Below are 8,262 nucleotides of genomic sequence, written 5' to 3'. Positions count from 1 at the left end.
AAGGTCCTATCTTGATGAAGACAGTGAGTTGAAGCTACTCACCAGTAGGTGTGAGACAACCTCTGTGCAGTCGCTGCCTCAATCAGTTCGACTTCTTCAGTATCAACTTAAAGCGGAAAGGCTTGCTTCACCTCAGCTCTGACTTGAAGTCAAAGATGCAATGAAGATGTCAGAGGACTGTCGTGCGCACCATCATGCCTTAAATCTAGTGTTGATGCATCTATCGTTGACACAACTGAGGTCTACTCAGCTTCTTCAGCTGTTTGGGGGGCCCTTCCTGGCCAGTCCTAGTGCCTTCTGAAGTGCTCTCAGTTTTGTATATTCTTTTGTCAGCGTGTTTATTTGCACTGGTGGCGAACTTTAATACCAAGTGGATGTAATATGTGATAGCCGTGATATCCTAGCATAAGTTGCTTGCTTATTTATTTCCTTGTTGTCTTGTTTATTTGTTTGCTTGTAGTCATTACAGTTCTTTTTCCGCAGTTTGCTAGTGGCTGCAATAACCTATTTTTGAAAACTAGGCTACAATAACCATGGGCTAGTATTTACTATAGTGACACTGGGCCTCCTACGGGCCGTAGAAACAGTGGGCCTTCTACGGGCCATAGAAACAATGGGCCTTCTATGGGCCGTAGAAACAATGGGCCTTCTACGTGCCGTATTATCAATGGGCCTTATACGGGCAGTATGATAACATGGGCCAATAACAGGCCGCATTATGGCCGTAACTGGGCTAGAGTTGGAATCGTCCGTTCATGGGCCGACCATAACGGGCCATCGTTAATAGGCCGTATTTCATGACGCTATGAAAACATCCCAACGTATTAACGGACCACAAACGGGCCGACTGTAACCACGGGCTGAATTTGGCCCACAAGCAGAAAATGACAGTAACGGGCTGTAAGTAAATGAATGCTGGAAATGATCCCAATAATAAATGGGCTCCGAGAAGGCCGAAAGACAACATGGGCTGGAAACGGCCCAACGGAATAATGGGCCATTAATGGGTATAAAGTGATACACTATTCATTACAGACCAGTTTCACCATGGGCCGTTAATGGGTGTAAAGTGATACACTGTTCATTACGGGCCAGTTTCACCATGGGCCGTTAATAGGCCAAGAGTTACATAGGGCCTCATATGGGCCGAAAGACGTCATGGGCCATACATGGGCCAGAAGTGTAAACAGGCTGGAATCATATTGGGTGGCCCAGATGATGCTACTGGGCCAAATTCGGATAGGGCGTAACGGGCCTTGGGTTAGTGGGCTGTAAATGGGCTATATGCGAACATGCCGTTAATAGGCTTTCCATGGGCCGGCCCGCCACATTTTGACCAAGTCAAACGGGCCGGCCTTTTCACAGGAATGGGCCTCTATTGGGCCGTGCCACGTGTCGATGTATCATAGGCGCCTTCCGTCCAATGAGTGGATGACATCTGTCCCAACGATGAGCAGACATGTGTTTCCTCCAGCCAATGATGATTTTACATGTGGAAAATCCCCATTGGTCGGGGCTGTTAACAGGTTATCGGATCCAAAACCCGACCCAATAGCTTAACGATGTTCCGTTATGGTGGATGCCACATGTCGACCACCCTTGACGAAAGCACTTCTCTAACGCGTGATTTATCGTCATGGAAGTGGACACTTCCGTGATGATAATTTTGGTAATGTCATGGAACACTTCTACGACAGCACAGGTATGACTATCTTGATTCTGTCATAAAATCGTCATGGATGTACATGCATGACAAAAAACGCGACCTACTGTGACAAACACGTATCATCACGAAAGTGTATTTTTTTGTAGTGCAAGAAACCTGCACCTTGCTCGATTAGCCGAACAGACGAGGTGTATTCGAACCTCATACACTAGAGGCTTCATGGGGCGGAGGCACAAGGGGCAGTGGAGCAAGGTGAGGTCCATAGAGACCATAGAGAGCTCCATTGTCGGGTCCTATTCCATCGGCATGATCTCGCCCTCCTCGTGCACAACCATCTCTCGCTTTAGCGCCGGGGCATTACATCACATATTCATACTACTTCAAGGTGCATTAAATCAACACATGCAAGTACAGTATCAAAAGGAAAGTCAAGGCATGCATGCATGCATTGTAATTAATGCATTGGTAAACACAAATAATTGAAATATATCGAGTGCACTGCTTTGATGTGTCGCATCAACTCGTACAACAAGGATAAGTTTTATTACAACGCCCTCTCCCTCGCCCATGAGCATGGTGGCTCGCAGGACTAGGAGAAGCTTTCGCTACATGCTCTCCCTCCCGCATGCGATGGACATGCAGTAGTTCATTCTGTGTCAGATGGCTAGAAGCATACTAGTAGTACTCCACTACAGTAGTACCATCATTGTTCGACTTCCCGAAGAGGTGAAGAGCCAAGGGCAACCCGGACGCTCGTGTGGCAGTTTCATGTGTAGGGGAGATAGTATAGTGATGTAGTTTAGGATAGCATGTACCGTGCCTCTAAGCTTAAAATCGTTGGTGTCGGCTCCATGCTAGGAGGCTGTCTCGAAGCATTTTTTTGATTAAAATAATCTTCTGGCCCTACCTGTCATCCTGGTGATTGTAGTTTGCACGCTCATCTGGTCAAGACAAGAATATATACTTTAATTTGTGGTGGGGTAAATGTTAGAGGTTGCAGCAAATATATTGTACACTGCTGGTCTTTTAGCCAAGTTTAGAGGCAATCATGTGGGGCCAGTGCTATGATGTGTTGCGTCAACTCATACAACAAGGAGAAGCTTGATTTTACTACTACACACCCTCTCCCTTGCCCATGCACACGGTGGCTCGCAGACGAGGACATACTTTTGCTTACTACAACAAGCTATCCCTCCCGCATGCGGTGGACGGACATGTAGCAGTTGATTCGATATTGTAGAACTAGTAGCATCATTGTTCGTCTTCTTGAAGAGGTGAAGAGCCAAGCGCAACCCAAACGTGACAGTTGCGAACGCTTGTGTGGCAGTCTTTGCGTAGGGGTGGGGCATGGTGAGGAGCCTTGGAGCACGCATATAGCCAGGCTCTTGCATGAGACAAAATTGCCATGTAAGCAAGCTATAAGACCATTATTGTACTTGCTCTTAATAGTATAGCCCTGTAAACCAGAAAGGAGGGCCTACTCCCTCCGTTTTTATTTAGTCCGCGTATTTGATTTGGTAAAAGTCAGGCTTTATAAACTTTGACCAAGTTTATAAAAATATATTAACATAAGCAATAACAAACCAATACAATTAGATTTATTATTGAATGTACCTTTCACATCATATATACTCCATTTGTTATGATAAATGTTTATATTTTTTTATAAACTTGGTCAAACTTTATGAAAATTTGACTTCAATCAACTCTAATATGCAGAGTAAATAAAAACAAAGGGAGTATTTGCCTTTCTAGAGATTTCAACAAGTGACTAGGAGTACACCCTAAATGAGTACATATGGAGCAAAATGAGTGAATCTACACCGTTAATAAATATGTAGTTCTCTCATTTTCCTCTCCTCCTTGGGCGCGTGCACAATATTGAGTATACTACTACTGACTAGTTCATCGCAAAAAAATCTACTAACTAGTCTCTTTTCGATACACATTTACGTAGATACGGCTTGAATGCCAACGAGGCAGAGGGTAGCGGTTCCTGAAACGTTGAACGGTCAATGATGCCTCTGCATTGAGTTAGCATGCAGAGGTAGGAGTAATTGGAGAAGTAGAATGGAACTAGCACGAGGTGAATGCAACGTAGTTTGGACTCTCATAAGGGTGCACCACCACTCCAATCCATCTACTCCTAGTCTCTACGCAATATTGCCCACTCCAATCCAAGACCAACACTAAGTGACCAGAAGCCACAAGCACCCATGGCGTTGACGGACGCGAGCGGCAGTCTGCTGTGCCGGGTCATCTAAGACACCGGCCTGTGGCCCCGCACTGCACAACGTTTCCAGAAGGTGCTGGTGACCTCCAGCGTCATAGCCCTCGTCGACGCCGGCTTCGACTCTCGCATGTGCCAGATGATGGTCGACTCCATCCGCAAGTTCACCTCTGTCAAGAAGCGCGCGGACAATCTTGTCGTACCGCTCCAGCCCGCTTGCCCAGGATCCTTGTTACCTGCCACCCTCATCAGCCTCCAGGGTGACGAACTCTTTGAAGCACTGGTAGCCCTGTAGCTGCTGGAGGTCATGACAAAGAATGTGCACCTCGAGGCCGCACTCGCCGTGCAGCACCTCGCCATGCAAGAAACCGCCGACATGCACATCCACGTCTACGAGGAAATCATCTACATAGGCCCCTACAAGGCCAGCGAGGACAGAAAGACGTTGGCCTTCTTCCAGCGACTGGAATCTTTGGACTCCATTGTCCAGAAGCACGTCGACCTGGCCACGAAAGCCGCTGCTACTTAGCCGCCGTTCGGTGGTCTGGCGCCCTGAGTCGAGGAGGTGGACGTCGTCGATGGATGCATCTTTCTTCTTGCCTCCTGTAACCAGCACTGCCTCGCCTTGTGGCCTTAATGTTTTATTAGTGTATGGCATTTTTATTCCAGTCGTAAATGACATGTGTGGTCCCTTGCTCTTATTTGGCGTAAATTATATGTAGTATCACTGTCTTTGACATGGTGTACTACCTAGGTCCTGGTTTATTAGTCCCTTTTGTAATTTGTGCTAAATTTTGACCAAAGGTTTAACTGAAAAAATGTGCATATCAACCAAAAATACATCATTTGATTTGTATTTGAACATAGTTTTCAATGATATAATTCTGGTGACATGCATGAACCTTTTGTTAGTCAAATTTATGGTCAAAAATTTGGCACAGATTACGACAGGGAGCAATAAACCAGGACGGAGTTAGACTGGTCCGTCACGATCGTGTTTTATGTCTAATTTTCACTTCAGCGATCCAACCTACATGGAGGGAGTGCTGTATATATTGGCGCGACAACCAAACTTATATATATATATTCAAAACTGAGCGTTACTACAAGTCACGAGTTCAAAACGAGAAAGTAGAACAAGTACAACATGCATGTGCCATTCGCGTCGCCCTCCCACACAGTCGCGGTGCACAATGTAGTAAATGATAGTCTCTTCTTGACCCGCATTTACATTGATACGGCTTGAGTGCCAAGGAGGGAGAGGGTAGCGGTTCCTGAGACGTTGAACGGTCAATGATGCATCCTCAATTAGCATGCAGAGGGAATTAATTGGAGAAGCATAATAGAGCCAGCACAATGTGAATGCAACAGAGTTTGGACTCTCATATAAAGGCGCCCCACCACTCCAATCCATCTACTCGTAGTCTCTGTGCGACACTGCTCACTCCAAGCCAAGACCAAGTGACCAGAAGCCACAAGCACCTATGGAGGCGATGGACGCGAGCGGCAGTCAGCTATGCCAGATCATCCAAGATGCCGGCCTACTGCCCCGAACCGCGCAACATTTCCAGACGGTGCTGGCGACCAATGGCATCGTAGCCCTCGCCGATGCCGTCTTTGCCTCTCTCATGGACGACATGATGGTCTGCTCCATCCGTAAGTTCACCGCCGTCAAGAAGCGTGTGAACGACCTTGCCGTACTGCTCCAGCCCACATGGCCAGGCTCCTCATTGCTTGCCACCCTCACCGGCCACCATGGTGACGAACTATTTCAAGCCCTGGTGGCCCTGCAGGTGCCAGAGGTCGAGACAAAGAATGTGCACCTCGAGGTCGCGCTCGCCGCACATCGCCTCGCTATGCAAGAAACCGTCAACCTGCACATCCACGTCTACGAGGAAATCGTCTACATAGGCCACTACAAGGCCAGTAAGGACAGAAAGACGTTGGCCTTCTTCCAGCGGTTGGAATCTTTGGACGCCATTGTTCAGAAGCACGTCGACCTGGCCACGAAAGCCGCTTCTACTTAGCCGCCGTTCGATGGGCCGACACCCTTAGTCGAGGAGGTGGACGTCGTCGATGGATGCATCTTTCTTCTTGCCTCCTGTAACCAGCATTGCATCGCCTCGTGGCCTTAATGTTTTATTAGTGTGTGGCACTTTTATTCCTGTCGTAACATTAAAAAAAGAAAACAAGACCAACCCGAGCTAGACTAGCATGTTGGCATTTTTTATAGAAGAAACTCCCTGAGCACCAAGCGCTCGAGCCGAGACTCGAACCCTGGTGGGCTCGCTGCAAACTCCCATGCCTTGCAAACGGAGTGTACGCTCCATTCTCCAGTCGTAATATTTTCACTGTGAGGTGGGGCCGTAGTTGAGCAAACCGACCATCGGCAAATCCCCACCTTGCCCACCGCGCGTCGGCTGTGTTAGAATTAGAAGAGAGAAATGAGGGAGAAGAGCTAGATGAAGCACGAATGCTATTGTCAGATGGGACTCGTGTTGATAGAATAGGAGTACTGAGTACTCGTACCTCTTTTTTTATTTCTGAGGGAAAAAGTAGTCGTACGTCTAGTACCACTAGTTTGGTGCGTGCGACCTATACATGTCATCACTTTAGGTCTCCTTTTCAAACCATAGCTACACTTCATAGTACATATTTTTTCACACATTTATCCTCCTATATGTACTCCTCTATTTCCACGTGCTCCCTTTCGCCGACATGTGGGACATAGAGCATCTGGGTCGTAGTGCATGCACGACTCGGAGCATATGCAACCATGCCAGCGTACTTTACATTTTAGACCTCACGAATTACATGCAAACCCCCCGCAGAAGAATAAATAAATAAATGAATTACTACATGCAAACCGGATTATTCATAGAAATGGGAGCACGTTCATTAAATTTTGGACATAACACATTTATAAAAAATGACCGGACCTAAACCAATCTAAGGGTCTCTTTGATTCGCAGGATACTGAAAACACATGAATGGGGAAAGTATGATGGTGATCAACCGAGATGAGGAGGAAGAGGAGTAGTCATGTACATTCTACAGACTGGACTGTAGCACATTTATTTTATGGCCATATCACCACATTGTTTTCTATGGCCTATTGCCTACTAATTCACTAGGCTGCCGTGGTTCGCACTCCTCCGACGTGAATAGTAGTACTAGTATATACACTATATATACCGCATGATTCTTTGCTCCTTCTTACGTACTTCGCCGACATGTGGGAGAGCCAGCATCCGGGTCGACGTGTCATGCACCAGATTAGAGTGGGGAACAAATGGGGGGCATCACCCCGGTCGTAGCGCCAGTAATTCATGACTATAGTGAGTAGTCATATCACAAGACCCCGTATTTCCAGTAGTAACACACCGTCCAATCGCACAACCCTACCTTTCCAGTAGTAAGTTGAATCCACTACTCCCTCACCCTCCTTACCTCTCTGTCAGACCGCTTGCACGAAAACTGTCGTGCATACTGCCTGAAAAAAGCCCCGCCCTCAACATTTAACTACTTATAGTATAATTTTGTATCAATGAATTGCGCCATGGAGCATAAAACCAAAAGAAAAATGTGGTACATGTAAGCAAATACAGTTCAAGCTCTAGCTAGCGATTCGGAATGTAAACCATGCATGTGTTTATACATATAGGTTACTTGAAAGTACTGAGTCCATTGATGCAATGTGGTCAAACTGTACCATCAATATCTCAAAGCCAAAATAGTTCGAGCTTGTTCGTTCTATACAAATACTAGTACTGTATGTTTATTCACCCGTGGGGCTGTTCAATGAATGGAGGGCTGGGGAGCACAATGAAACAATACTACTACTGTACTGGTAAGTAGGAGGTTGTACAGTTAGTCACGTTAAATAGAGAGTTTCTTTTCTTTAATGCCACATACACAAATTGAAATGCTTGTTGTGGAGAGAAAAAGATAATCACCTCTCTGGCAAGGGCCTGAATGCTTACTTTACTAGGACAAGATAGCGGTGTCGACATTTTCTCTCTGCTCACCGCTGGTCACAGATCTGGTCAGATCCTTTCGGTCAGTGTGTGTAGGGGACTAGTGTACCATTCACACGGTCATCGGCGGCGAGGGAGGAAACCCATAGCTGCCGGCGTGTCTCGATCCTCTGCCCGTGTCGTTCTCTCCGACACAGTGCCAGCTCGGGAGGTCCTCTGACCCTTCTTCCTCCCTGCCGTATTGTGCGCAGATCTGACCTGCCGCCGCCGACCTCCCGACGACCCTTAGTTATAAGTTCTTCCAAAGCGGCCTTGCTCTACTACCCTAGCTCCCCACGTGTCTGCATATTCATCTTTTCGATTTAGCTACACTTCAGTCGACTGAATCG

Source organism: Triticum dicoccoides, chromosome 1B (assembly GCF_002162155.2).
Source record: "Triticum dicoccoides isolate Atlit2015 ecotype Zavitan chromosome 1B, WEW_v2.0, whole genome shotgun sequence".
Taxonomy (NCBI): domain Eukaryota; kingdom Viridiplantae; phylum Streptophyta; class Magnoliopsida; order Poales; family Poaceae; genus Triticum; species Triticum dicoccoides.
This window is presented reverse-complemented; position numbering follows the sequence as displayed.